Genomic DNA, 16,201 nt, shown 5'->3' on the forward strand with positions numbered 1-16,201 from the left:
CAGTGCCGTCCAACCATCCAGTGGCGGAAGGGACTAGTTGATACATTCTGTAGCACAAAATAAAATAACAAAATATCTCTCTTCGTACTGTGTAGTTCCGTCACTGAGCTTGTCTTTCAAGAAACTGAGTTCCGGTAGCCTGTACAATAACAGGGTTTTGAAAGGAATTCTGAAAATTTACAACCCTCCTATAATCTCCACCCTCATTTGAAGGGACTTGGTTTTATTGCTACTAAGACAAGATAAACCTTACCAGGTATAGTAGCTAGTGAATACAGTCGCCCGGAATGACTTTGAGTTGGCTGGTTAGCGCGTGCTTTGTGTGAATTAAACATATTATTTAGTTGTATTATTGTTTTAGTGTATGAATAATTTTTGTGTTTAAATTATATTACACGTATTGTCTTCGTTACCATTGGTGGAGTATGTGGCTAGTGTGTGTTTTCTAGTTTCTGCGAGAGTTTCTAAACAGGTGACTTGTGCAATGTCGGAAGGAAGGAAGGAAAGAATATTGGACAAGGTGCTCCGTTAAAGAGATAAGCGCGAGAGAAGGTGTGTGGCATGTAAGAGAGTATTTTGAGAGGGAGAAAGATAATGGCGGGCTCTTTTACCTTTGGCGCAAGTCGTAATGAGAACTGCTGCTTGTGTTAAAATTAATAAGAGCACTGTTATCGATATTGGAAAAGAAAAAAGCCGTGCAGATTTTAATCATAAATATTTTTATAGTTCACAGTTTTTTCAACGCCTTTCTAACAATATTACATAGAAGAATACCGACACTCTTAAAAGTAGAGGCTTCGTATTAAATTTAAACCTGTTTTTACAGTTTACAGTCCTTTCCACGCTTTTCTAACGGTATTACATTGAAGAATGCTACTACTACTACTACTACTACTACTACTACTACTACTACTACTACTACTACTACTACTACTACTACTACTACTAATTATAATAAACTAATAAAAATAATAATGTACACAAGTTTTAATGCCTACTGTTCAACAAATTGGTTAGAAATGTATAAGTTCGTGTCAGCTGTTCATTACTGCACTCTATCGGGAGCGCGCTCGCTTACACGAAAGATGGGCAACATGACAACTCTGTTCCCCCTTCTCTGTAAACTGTCAAGTCGGAATTAGTTTTGGTCAAGGTATAATCCAGTAAATATTGTCTCTCCCCACTTACTTTCATATTTCATTAATAAATTTGTGCCGCAACTGCTATTAAAATAATTTAATTTTATAATAATTTAATGTTAATATCTAGTTCATTCAACTGATGGACATTATTGCGTGGACATTTTGGCATAAGAAAACTGACATATTTTTAGTGTGGACATTTTTGTCTTTTGACCTATATTTAGTGTGGACATTTTTGTCCTAGGACCAATTATCGACTGGACATTCATGCAATGGACATTCTACGATGGACATTATGACCTGCAAGCGAAGTTATTGGTGCCAAAGTAACAGTTAGATAATAACTGTCAGTTGTGGTATTTGTCAATACCCGAAATTCGAAACGAAGTTGGTAATGCTAATGTTAATATCTAGTTCATTCAACTGATGGACATTATTGTGTGAGCATTTTGGCATACGCAAACTGACATATTTTTAATGTGGACATTTTGTCTTTTGACCTACAGTATATTTAGTGTGGGCATTTTTGTCCTTGAACCAAATATCAACAGGACATTCATGCAACGGACATTCTACGATGGAAATTATGACCTGCAAGCGAAAATATTGCTGCCAACATAACAGTTAGGAAATAACTGTCAGTTGTGGTATTTGTCAGTACCCGAAATTCGAAACGAAGTTGGTAATGTTAATGTTAATATCTAGTTCATTCAACTGATGGACATTATTGTGTGAGCATTTTGGCATACGCAAACTGACATATTTTTAATGTGGACATTTTGTCTTTTGACCTACAGTATATTTAGTGTGGGCATTATTGTCCTTGGACCAAACATCAACAGGACATTCATGCAACGGACATTCTACGATGGAAATGATGACCTGCAAGCGAAAATATTGCTGCCAACATAACAGTTAGGAAATAACTGTCAGTTGTGGTATTTGTCAGTACCCGAAATTCGAAACGAAGTTGGTAATGTTAATGTTAATATCTAGTTCATTCAACTGATGGACATTATTGCGTGAGCATTTTGGCATAAGAAAACTGACATATTTTTAATGTGGACATTTTGTCTTTTGACTTACAGTATATTTAGTGTGGGCATTATTGTCCTTGGACCAAATATCAACAGGACATTCATGCAACGGACATTCTACGATGGAAATTATTACCTGCAAGCGAAAATATTGCTGCGAACATAACAGTTAGGAAATAACTGTCAGTTGTGGTATTTGTCAGTACCCGAAATTCGAAACGAAGTTGGTAATGTTAATGTTAATATTTAGTTCATTCAACTGATGGACATTATTGCGTGGGCATTTTGGCATACGCAAACTGACATATTTTTAATGTGGACATTTTGTCTTTTGACCTACAGTATATTTAGTGTGGGCATTATTGTCCTTGGACCAAACATCAACAGGACATTCATGCAACGGACATTCTACGATGGAAATTATGACCTGCAAGCGAAAATATTGCTGCCAACATAACAGTTAGGAAATAACTGTCAGTTGTGGTATTTGTCAGTACCTGAAATTCGAAACGAAGTTGGTAATGTTAATGTTAATATCTAGTTCATTCAACTGATAGACATTATTGTGTGAGCATTTTGGCATACGCAAACTGATATATTTTTAATGTGGACATTTTGTCTTTTGACCTACAGTATATTTAGTGTGGGCATTATTGTCCTTGGACCAAACATCAACAGGACATTCATGCAACGGACATTCTACGATGGAAATTATGACCTGCAAGCGAAAATATTGCTGCCAACATAACAGTTAGGAAATAACTGTCAGTTGTGGTATTTGTCAGTACCCGAAATTCGAAACGAAGTTGGTAATGTTAATGTTAATATCTAGTTCATTCAACTGATGGACATTATTGCGTGGGCATTTTGGCATACGCAAACTGACATATTTTTAATGTGGACATTTTGTCTTTTGACTTACAGTATATTTAGTGTGGGCATTATTGTCCTTGGACCAAACATCGACTGGAGATTCATGCAGTGGACATTCTACGATGGACATTATGACCTGCAAGCGAAGTTATTGCTGCCAACATAACAGTTAGGAAATAACTGTCAGTTGTAGTATTTGTCAGTACCCGAAATTCGAAACGAAGTTAGTAATGTTAATGTTAATATCTAGTTCATTCAACTGATGGACATTATTGTGTGGGCATTTTGGTATACGCAAACTGACATATTTTTAATGTGGACATTTTGTCTTTTGACCTACAGTATATTTAGTGTGGGCATTATTGTCCTTGGACCAAATATCAACAGGACATTCATGCAATGGACATTCTACGATGGAAATTATTACCTGCAAGCGAAAATATTGCTGCCAACATAACAGTTAGGAAATAACTGTCAGTTGTGGTATTTGTCAGTACCTGAAATTCGAAACGAAGTTGGTAATGTTAATGTTAATATCTAGTTCATTCAACTGATGGACATTATTGCGTGGACATTTTGGCATAGACATTTAGTGTGGACATTTTTGTCTTTTAACTTTTGTGCTTGGAGCAAATATCGACTGGACATTCATGCAATGGACATTCTACGATGGACACTGTGACCCGCAAGCGAATTATTGCTTCCAACATAACAGTTAGGAAATAATTGTCAGTTGTGGTATTTGTCAATCCCCAAAATTTCAAACGAAGTTGGTAAAAGAAAATTCAACCTGAGAGCTAGAAAATCACTATAATGCACTAGCATATGTAGTAATAGGGAACAAATGGTTAGGTTTCACCATTAGGGCCGGTATTATAAACGCCGTTTAAACCTTACGTTCAGTTTAAACTGAAGTTTTTCGTTCTGCTTCGTATTATAAACCTTAACTACCACTTAATCTTGAGTTAACTTGAGTTTAATTTGATCGGCAGTTCTCTGCCGTTTAAAATGCAGTTCAAGGCTCAACACTGCAAGATGGCGGTTCCCGCAACACACAAGGATATTGCAGATGTTTTCCAAGAACGTATGAGTGACGATAAGTGAGTGATCAATATTACTGAACGACCACGGCGGCCAAGAATTTTTAGAAATAGAGTGCAGCACTTTGAAATACACATAAATGAACATAAGTTATAAAACAGATTGAGGTTTACGAAGCAGACAGTCCTAACCTTCAGAATTAGGCTTATAGTCCTAACCTTGTTTAGAAAAATTGAAATACGGATACAACATCCAACAGAAAAATGAGAAAGTGCAAAAATATGTGTTTTAGGGTTTGAATTTAAAGATTATTTGACAAGATAAATGATTTCTTTTTTATTTTTGAAAACATTCTGTTGAATCTCTGCATCATTTACTAGTTACGCTAGAGTATTTTTCCTCTGGTAGTAGGCATACTGAAAACGATGGAAGATTTCGTAGGTGTCCGTAAATCTACTATAAACCTATTGCGCATTGTACTGTGTGTAGGAGACAGTCTTCTGGTAAGATTTACTATGGGGCCTGATTTACACACACACTAATAATATTACCTAATTTTACTAGACTCGAAAAAATAATTTTATTGTTTGACTGAATTCTGTTTCATGAATATTCTAGATAACACGTAAAATACGCACTCTAAAATTATTACTTCATTACTCAGTTGATTCTGTATGGAATTACGTCGCAGATGGTCATGCAAGGTTTAGTTTGGTTGCATTGTGTTTGGGAGTATAACGTTGGTAGCCAGCGTTAAGAAACTATTTGAGGTTAAGTCTGACAGGTATACTGAAATCAATGAGTTTGTAATACTTACTAGAGACACATACCCATGAGTGGCAGGCAAAGAAAATGTCACAAATTGAATCGGCTGACATCCGCCATTAAAGGGAGTGTTTGCGGCGCGGAATTCGAAAACAGTACCACAATACATTGATGTAGCCTGATGATAGTCACTGTTTTAAACATCTTTTACCAAGAATGGATCGTGACGAAATAAATATGAATGGCAGAGGATCGCTGTATTTATTGAAATATTATATAATTAATCTTTGGCGATATTATAAAAAATAAATTAAATCATCCATATAAACTCGGGATAAGCAGGTGAAATATTTAATAATGGCAATACCAACAAAAATAATTATTGTCAGTATTACCAGTATTGTTTAAGGCCACAATAATAGATATCTACTGTAATATTTAAAATAATCTATACTTTTGTCCTTTCATGCAAAGGAAAAGGAAGATACATGGTGCTTAGAAAATGTTTAGTGGTGAAATATTAGACCATCAAAATTATTGAACTACTGATTTAAAACATTGTAAGAATACATTTTTATCATCATAATCTATTAATTGTATAGTTGATGCCGACCAGGTTAGAGGTCAGTACAGACTTTTTAATGCAGCAGTAGTAGTAGTAGGCCTAGTAGAAGTGATGTAATATTAGGCCTAATAGTTGTAGTAACAGTAGGCCTAGTAGTAGTGGTAATAGTAGGCCTAGTGTTAGTGATATTAGTAGGCCTACAGTAGTAGTAGCGATATTATAGAGGCCTAGTAGTAGTAGTAGTAAAAGTAGGCCTAGTAGTAGTAGTAGTAGTAGTAGTAGTAGTAGTAGTATTAGTAGTAGGTCTAGTAGTAGTGGTAATAGTAGGCCTAGTGTTAGTGATATTAGTAGGCCTAGTAGTAGCGATATAATAGAGGCCTATAGTAGTGGTAGTAGTAGGCCTAGTAGTAGTAGTAGGCCTAGCAGTAGTAGTAGTAGTAGTAGGCCTAGTAGTAGTAGTAGGCCTAGTAGTAGTAGTAGTAGTAGTAGTAGTAGTAGTAGTAGGCCTAGTAGTAGTAGTAGTAGTAGGCCTAGCAGCAGTAGTAGTAGTAGGCCTAGTAGTAGTAATAGTAGTAGTAGGCCTAGCAGCAGTAGTAGTAGTAGTAGGCCTAGTAGTAGTAATAGTAGTAGTATGACTAGTAGTAGTGGGCCTAGTAGTAGTGGTATTAGTAGGCCTAGTAGTAGTAGTGGTAGTAGTAGTAGGCCTAGTAGTAGTAGTAGTAGGCATAGTAGTAGTAGTAGTAGTAGTAGTAGGCCTAGTAGTGGTAGTAGTAGGCCTAGTAGTAGTGGTATTAGTAGGCCTAGTAGTAGTAGGCCTAGTAGTAGTAGTAGTAGGCATAGTAGTAGTAGTAGGCCTAGTAGTAGTAATAGTAGTAGTAGTAGTAGGCCTAGTAGTAGTGGTATTAGTAGGCCTAGTAGTAGTAGTAGTAGGCCTAGTAGTAGTAGTAGTAGGCCTAGTAGTAGTAGTAGTAGTAGTAGTAGGCATAGTAGTAGTAGTAGGCCTAGTAGTAGTAGTAGTAGTAGTAGGCATAGTAGTAGTAGTAGGCCTAGTAGTAGTAGTAGTAGGCCTAGTAGTAGTAGTAGGCCTAGTAGTAGTGGTATTAGTAGGCCTTGTAGTAGTAGTAGTAGGCCTAGTAGTAGTGGTATTAGTAGGCCTAGTAGTAGTGGTATTAGTAGGCCTAGTAGTAATAGGCCTAGTAGTAGTAGTAGTGGGCCTAGTAGTAGTAGTAGTAGTAGTAGTAGTAGGCATAGTAGTAGTGGTATTAGTAGGCATAGTAGTACTGGTATTAGTAGGCCTGGTAGTAGTAGTTGTAGTAGGCATAGTAGTAATAGTAGTAGTAGTAGGCCTAGTAGTCGTAGTAGTAGGCCTAGTAGTAGTAGGCCTATTAGTAGTAGTAGTAGGCCTAGTAGTAGTAGTAGTAAGGCCTAGAAGTAGTGGTATTAGTAGGCATAGTATTAGTGGTATTAGTAGGCCTAGTAGTAGTGGTATTAGTATCAATAGTAGGCTCGTAGTGGTGGCAAGACAAGTTATGGTAGTAATAAATTGGTTGTCATCGGTTATACTTTCAACAATAAACTAGAAGTACATACATACTGCACAAAACGGGAACATATATGATATAATCTATTCTGAAACAAAACAGTTTCATACAGTTGCTGTCTGAGGATATTCTTGTGCACTTTGCTATTATAATCCATTGTAATATGATGGCACCTAACCCTTACATACATTGTTGAAATAAACCTTATAAGCCTGATTAATGAGTTTTTGGAAAAAACTTTATCCAAGAAATGTTCCGACATTCTGTAAACACATTCAAAGGAGGAACTGCATTTGGAACATTCTTCCAAATATTAAGAGATGCATGCTTTCCTGGGCATCCTACAATAGTAGCTATGTTCGGACAATTATTTGCGGCGCAGTATTTCACCATTTTCTTATTATTTCCCTTCAAGTGTACTTATATTTATTCGTACTCCTCAATAAGCACGAACTGCTCGCAGTCCCGGCGAAGCATCAACTCCCTTTAATGGCGGCCAAACTGCGGTTCAATTTTGTACGCGAAACTAGCGGCATTGGTGTCTCTAGTTATATATTACAAACTCTTTGACTGAAATACGCGGTATTGGTACTATTTAGGTTTTTTATGTTACTCTCTCTGATATCGAAGAACAAAGATGTTTCTTAACGAAGATTCTCCACGATCGTCGGCTATTTTAAATCAATAATATAATTAAACAGCTGCGATGTTCTTCATTCTTTTTCTAGCAGTAATACCAATCGTATTCCACTACGGTTTAACTTAACCGAGACTCTGTAATACGACACGTTGAGTTAAACTCATGGTTAGGGTCAACATAATCTTTAGATTAACCGTATTTATAAAACCGGGCCTTATGGTATTAAGTAAGCTGGCCCGGACTATAATCGTAGCGAAATAAGTGGTACATTTTGAGCCATATTAATCACAAATCTTTCCTGCTTCTAGTCGATAATTTTTATACGGGCGATTAATGAATAGTTATCGAACATAGACGACAGGCGCTCGTTGAACTCTTGTCTATTGAAGCACAATTTTATTTCTGTTTAGGCTATAATATATTTTGTGCAAGATCGTGCGTATTTGCTTGTTTTCCGCACAGAACCAATACGCGGTAAGTGTGAAATACCACATTCAGTATTCCCAACGTAACACACATAACAATTTCCCTCTTCTTACCGCTTAAGCGCGACATTCATTTTACTGCTTTAGGCTTTTAACATATTATTTTTAGAGACGTTTAACATAGTAATAATTATAAATTGGAAACTTACCGCTGCAATTTCACCTAAATTGCAATGTTAATTATTGCTTTTAAATATTTGCAAAAATTAAGTAAAGTCTATTACTCCACGAAACTTATTGCATTCCTGATACAAGTAACATTAAGGAAGCCGTGAAAAAATCAACGAGATTCCAGATGCCGATGTTATTACTGCAATATGTTATATAAGTAATATTGTTAAAATATTAAAATGAAAAATAAATATTACATAACCTTACCGCTTGTTTTAAGTTCGCATTTATAGTCTGGGGGGGGGGGAAGTGAGACGTATATCACGGCCTGCTGGAGTATAGGTAAACACAGACAACATTTTACAGCAACAATGTTGAAGAAAGATATTTTGGTGTTCCGAAGTTGGCGTCATTAAACAGAAACCAATATGGAGATTTCATTGCAACTAATTAGAAATTCGTATTTCAGGTATGTAATAAACGATCTTCGCATAAAATAATGTACGATACACGAGCGGTATGTTTGTTTTCATGTTCTCGGAAATTAAAAAAGCTCAACCACGTTTCGCTTTTTCAATCTTTTCCTCGACCATGAAAACGTCAACATACCGCTCTTGTAACGTGTATTACTATTGTGCGAGATCGTGCATATTTGCTTGGTTTCCGCACAAAACCAATACGCGGTAAGTGTGAAATACCACATTCAGTATTCCCAACGTAACACACATAACAATTTCCCTCTTCTTACCGCTTAAGCGTCATATTCATTTTACTGCTTTAGGCTTTTAACATATTATTTTTAAAGACGTACAATATAGTAACAATTATAAATTGGAAACTTACCACTGCAATTTCACCTAAATTACACTGTTAATTATTGTTTTTAAATATTTGCAAAATTTAAGTAAACTCTACAACACCACAAAAGTTACTGCATTTGTAATGCAAGTAACATTAAGGAAGCCGTGAAGAAATCAACAAGATTCCAGACTCACATAGACTGGGGGGGGGGGAGAAAAAAGACAGATGTATATCACAGCCTGCTGGAGGATAGTAAACACAGAAAACATTTTATAGTAACAATGTTGAAGATAGATATATTTGTTTTCCAAAGTTGCCGTCATTGAACAGAAACCAAGATGGAGATTTCATTGCAACGAATTAGAAATTCCTCTTTCAGGTATGTGATAAACGATCTTCGCACAAAATAATGTATGATACACGAGCGGTATGTTTGTTTTCATGTTCTCGGAAATTAAGAATGCTCAGTTACGTTTCACTTTTTCAATCTTTTCCTCGAACATGAAAACGTCAACATACTGCTCTTGTAACGCATATTACTATTTCATGTTATTGAAATCGACAACTTCATCATAACTCTGTAAGTTAGTTTTACATGTGTTTCAATTTATTACGTCTAACTTACTTTTATCCTCTTCGAAGTTTGAAGCGTACTCTCGGAGTGGATATAAGCGGTTTTACCACGGAGCGAGAACTTATTTTATTCCCATCACATGTCAGAGCCAGGCATGGCTGTGCTGCTCGGGCAAATTCAAACCATATGAAAACAAAACTGATGGGGTGGGGCTGAAGAACGGGCAGGAACGCGAAAATACTGCTAGATGACGCAGCAACGGAGCGAAATTAAAATAAATTATTCTAATTAAACAACGTTAAGATAAGGTGAAAGGAGTGTCTGGTGTATGTCTCTGTGATTGAAGGTTCTTAAGAAACGGATGCCAGCAGAACTCGTTAAAAATCGAATTGATATCATGGCGGAGTTTTATGATGAAGTTTTAATTTAAAGGCTGATTTACACTGCAGGTCACGACAAGTTCAGTTCAGAAGCATGTTTTGGATCAGTCAATTATATTTCGCCTCATTATCAAGTCTTAATGGAAGTTTCGTTAATTTTAAAGATACGATGGAAAGGCATGATGTCATGGAAGAGAGAGGAGCCAATCTGATTTAAGGACAGAGTGGTATGAAAGCATACAAAATTTACAGCAAAACATGCACTGACACATTTGACAATATCTACCACAATATTTATGATAGCTGTATATAAATTTTATCATCGAATCTATGAAGAAAACTGAATTGAACGACATAGAGTTCACTTAATTTAGTTTATTCATTTGTCCTAAATAATTTGTTTAATTGTTACAACAAATCGAAAAAATACTGAAACATAAGATCACATAGGTACAAATTCCTGTTAAACTAATGATCTCATTGGTCATAAATTTTTATCAGATCTTACATATACATACAGCTATAGCAAACTCACTTTTTATTTGATTTGAGAAAGGTCTGTCTTTTTGAGACGTTTTAAAACATTATAGTTTGGAAAATAGTACATTATGCAACGAGCCTATAATGATAGTAATTAAGACGCAAGTATGTATGTTTATGAAACGAGCGCAAGCGAGTTTCATAACTTTCATACGAGCGTTTTAATTACCATTATAAGCAAGTTTCATATGACTTTTTATGCTCGACCATATTTCTAACTTGAAATTATTCGAAAGTAGGTCATATTATAGTTACGTGAGTAGCGAACTGACCTGAATTGTGAGATGTGCGCAGACGCGAAATTATTGATTTTTTCCGAGGCCGAATGTCATTGACCTTGATATAACGTAGAGAATAAGATGAACATTAGTCTTCATATAACCTGGAAATTGATTTAGAATTGAAAAACGAGATGACAAATTGAATTTCTTTGAATATTATTTACAATTAACGCTAATTGTTATAATAACAGAACATAACCTTCTGCGACAGTATTGGATTTCCAGCCTCCGTGACTTTTCCCTAATTGTCTTTCGAATGCATATCCGAGAATAATCGATACTTGCGGTTTTATAATGATACAAAGGTGATTTGTCATTGGCTGAACACCTGAACTTTAATGAATAGGTGTACTTTAATGAGGTGCATTAAAGGGTTACTACCAGGTGTATAATTAATACATTTCGGTATGGTCTAGCATAAAATAATTTTCACAGCGTTTATAAAATTATAAAACTAACTTAATTTACAAGTTATCAAAATGAAAACTGAATGTTACTATCACAAAGCAATATGTAAGATCTGGCAAAAAATTTGGACCAATGACATCATTAGTTTACCAAGAAAATCTATCTATGGGATCTTATGTTTAAGTATATTTTCGATTTGTTGCAACAATTAAACAAATTGTAACAGACAAATTAATGATCTGAATTAAGTGAACCGTAAGTCATTCTTTTCAGCATTCTTTCAAGATTCAATGGTAAAATGTATGTATGGCTATCATAAATCTTGTGGTAGATATTGTCAAAAGTGTCACTGCATGTTTTGCCATAATTCTTGTATGCGTTCGTAACCCTCTGTCCTTAAAAGGGGATTGAGTACCGAATTTGTCATAGAACTTCTGTCATTCTCTTAAAACTCTGGAAGGAATAGAGCTTCATGCAGGAACAAACAGTTATTTTTCTAAGGGAATTTATTCAATTTGTTTGTCACATTGCTATATTTCCCGCTTCCTAAATGTACTGCGTTTTTTTGCTTGAATTGTGCTGTGAAGTTGTGATTTTTACGTGATTTGCACATTTTCAACAATGTGAAAAAATCTGAACATATGTTTTTGTTTCCATTTATAATTCAGTTTGTCTAAAATATAATTATGAAATTAGTTTTATGTTTACTGTTTTTTTGCCTTGATTTTCACACAGCTTCTATCTCCATGCATAAACTACACACACTTCTCGTAGAACAGTCATGTCAATTGATGCCCATAGGTGCAAGCGCGCGCATTAGAGCTCAGGAGAGCCTGAGCGTTTTACAGCGGAAAGGAAAGAGACGGACGAAAGAGGTGGTATATGTCGCTTGGTCGAGCTATATTCAGGGATGGCCAGCACTGATTGAATAGACAAAGGGAAGAGAACTTATTAAAACTGTATCCATGGTAATTTTTAGATTTGTCTGAGAAGTATAAGTGCACTATAAGGATGTAAGTTTTAATTTTAATGCTCATGTTTCACAAGTTTGATTTTTTTATTCAAAATAACTATTTTCTCAACTTTTTTTTAATAGAAAAGTGAAATTTTCAGATATAGGCCTCTTTATTTAGTAGCCTTACAGAATGTTTTCGTAAATCTAATATACCGTAAATACGTATTACTGAGATAGTGCATTCAAAATTTTGAAAATATTAGCATGAAAATGTTTTGTAAGGAAATGAATTAACAAAGCAACTACTGTTACATCATAAACAAAAAATACGTGCCCATGTGTTGTAAAAATGTCAGCTCTATATATTCAGCACATTTCGAGAAAATAATTTAATATTCTGATGATAGGAAGTTGCTCACCAATATCACCTTAAAAGCATAATCCAACAAAAGTTTTCTTATGTAGTATTAGTTACACTTAAAACATATACAGCACCTAGGTAACTTTGCTTTGTACTGTAATATTGTTTTGATTAGTTTATTGATTACTTTTATAAGCTGAAAGTACCATCAATATCAATTCCAACTTATCATGTCATACTCAATCTCTTTTTTTTTTGGGTGGGGGAGGATACCACTTTCTTTATGAATGGTGTGTTTCATTCACTTAGTACAGTATAGTTGTACTGCTATGCAAATTATGTGAATATTCCTTCTTAACTCTTTATTGTGTTATTAACATTTAAAACACAACTGCAATATTAAGAAATTGGTATTAGTACTTTTGTTTTACAGACAATATAGATAATATCAAACAGAAAGAAGCCATATAAAAATAACGATATAAAATTTCACGTTCCGTTTGAAGTTTGTGCACCACTGTTTTCTTAATCCAACAGTCTGCTTATTCATATACACAACCCTTCCTCTTTCCATACTTAGCGCTTGATATCCGCGCACGACGTCAAGATCAGAAAAATGCCCTTGCTTTGACATCACTGTCGTAGAACTTCAGTCATTCCCTTAAAACTCAGTGAAACAGGCAAGAAAAACTAGACACACAAAGTGGAAGAGAAAAGATGATGAAAGCGAAGAATATCAGGCTGAAGCATTTTAGGGCGATTTCATAGTAAGTGAGAACAAAGAAAACTTTACATTCGCTTTTCCAGAATGTACATTTTTGTGTACTGGGGTGTACTTTTCTCGGAAAGTAGCCTTCTTGATATAAAATTTCAAATGTCACAGGGGCTCTTGTTACGCTGCAACAAAACCTACGCACTATACCAAATTTTATTTAATTGAAACAGTTTCGTGTATGTATTACACTATAATTATTATAGATATTTAATTAAAGAAAAAAAGTTAAACAATATTGTAAACAAATTATAGTAAAAGCAACTATTAAATGAGGTCTATTCTATAAAACAAGGTCTGTAATATCTACCAGAAAAAATTCATTCATCCAGCTCTTATAACGCTTGTGAAAACTGCACCTGAACATAAGAAATTTAGTCTTGTCAATATATTGTCAATCTCCGCTTAAGTTTATTCATGGGTTAGATGGGTTAAATAAGAGTATAGCTAAGTGACGTTAAGCCGAGGTATGTGATAAGGTTAGTGGGATAGTTGAAGGGATTATTTAAGTAATATAAGACAAACATCATACCTTTCCATCGTATCCTTAACATAACCAAAGTTTCTACTCAAACGTTCTGTATAAATAAAGTTTCTTGTAAGCGAGTATGCAGTACAGTTTTAAATAAAATTATAATAATACATAATTTATTGCAGTTTCACAAATACTTAATTAAATAGTCGAGTAAAACAGCATATTTATTTTTGTATTTTTAATCACTTTTCCCATTCTTGATATAAAATTTTCAAATTTCACACGGGCTCTTGTTAGGCTACAACAAAAGCTACGCACTAAACCAAATTTTATTTAATTGAAACAGTTTCGTGTGTATATTGCACTATAATTATAGATGTTTAAGTAAAAGAAAAAATGTTAAACAATATTTTAAACAAATTATAGTAACAAGCAACTATTAAATGAGTTCTATTCCATAAAACTAGGTCTGTAATATCTTCCAGAAAAAATTAATTGACTCAGCTCTTATAACTCTTGTGAAAACTGCACCTAAACATAAGAAATTTAGTATTGTCAATATATTGTCAATCTCCCCTTAAGTTTATTCATGGGTTAGATGGGTTAAATAGAGGATAGTTAAGTGAAATTAAGCCTGGGTATAGGACACTATTAGTAGGTTAGTTGAGAGGATTATTTATGTGATATGAGACCGACATCATATCTTTCCATCGCATCTTTTAAATTACCAAAGTTTCTAATCTAAAGTACTGTATAAACAAAGTTTCTTGTAAGCGAGTATGCAGCAAAGTTTTAAATAAAATATAATACTACCTAATTTATTACAGTATTAAAAATATTTAACTAAATAGTCAAAATTAATAACCTTTCTTTTTGTCTCATTTTTGTCTTATTTTATCACCTTTCCCCTCCTTTTTTCTATAAAAATTGTTCCTGAAGATTCTAATCTTGGATATAACTATATTAATGTTCTGCATTGAATATATTTTTTAGAAATATATTCAGGAATAGAGGTAGCAAGTGAAGAGTATGTTTTGTAAATAAGTAAGAAATTACTTTAGCATCAATAATTATGGTACGTGGATCATAGAAGCCCTGTCAGGTTTGATAAATTAATTTTTGTTTCAAATAAAAAAAAAACATAAGCGTTCTTTAAAGTAACACGTAATGCAAAAAAATTGAATTAAGAGAATTTTGGACAGAAAACGCTGACAGAACTTGGAGCCTTGTATTAATTTAGAAAATAATATTTTTTTGATAATAAAACAATTTTGCAATTATTATTGTTCCATTTATGATGTAATCGATAATAATTTAAAATGACACTCTGTAGTTTCTCTTTAATATAATCTTAATGGCGATATATTTGCCTATCTCTATGACTATTTGATGAAAATATTCGGGATTAAGAAGGATGAAGTTACAGGAGAATGGAGAAAGTTACACAACGCAGAACTGCACGCATTGTATTCTTCGCCTGACATAGTTAGGAACATTAAACCCAGACGTTTGAGATGGGCAGGGCATGTAGAACGTATGGGCGAATCCAGAAATGCATATAGAGTGTTAGTTGGGAGACCGGAAGGAAAAAGACCTTTGGGAAGGCCGAGACGAAGAGGGAAGGGTAATATAAAATTGGATTTGATGGTGGTGGGATATGATGATAGAGACTCGATTAATCTTGCACAGGATAGGGACCAATGGCGGGCTTATGTGAGGGCGGCAATGAACCTCCGGGTTCCTTAAAGCCAGTGAGTAAGTAAGTAAGTATTACACGATTACAACAAAGTATATACATAATAAGAAGAATGAAGTACTCCAATACAATAAAATACTAATTGACTCACTAAAATTCTATTTCACGTATGTTAGCTAAACCAAAACAATTGAACGAAACCGCCATTTTCAGTCGACTATGCGGCAAACAAATGACCATCACAAACCATGTTTAATAGTACTGTAAAGAATTTGCCGTTTGAAATGTTGGCAAACAAACGAATGGTAGGGATTGACTCACTAATGTAAGCTTCACCAAAACGTTTGAACGAAGCCGTATATTTTCAGTTGAATATCTATGCGGGAAAGAAATGACGATCGCAAAGTGTATTTTTAGTACCATAAAGAATTTTTATTTTGAAATGTTGGCAAAGAAAGAAACAAATTCTAGGAAAGTGATAAAAACAAAAAAATGCTTGGGAAGTGATAAAATTGTAGCGATAAACAGCCATGATTGGTTGAAACACGTCCTTTCGTACCGTTTTATTGATCAAAGTGTAATAGTCGCTATAAATATAACAGAAAATATATAACTTATTGAACTCAAGTCCTCATGAGAACAACAGTATATAGAACTCCCATTCAACCAGTATTTCTGTACATAAAAATAGTAGCAAAGACTGGCGTTATCTCATACTGAGTGTTCATTGCCTACAGTGTAGACGAGCCTTGGTAATG

Source organism: Periplaneta americana, chromosome 13 (genome assembly GCF_040183065.1).
Source record: "Periplaneta americana isolate PAMFEO1 chromosome 13, P.americana_PAMFEO1_priV1, whole genome shotgun sequence".
NCBI classification, from domain to species: Eukaryota; Metazoa; Arthropoda; class Insecta; order Blattodea; family Blattidae; genus Periplaneta; species Periplaneta americana.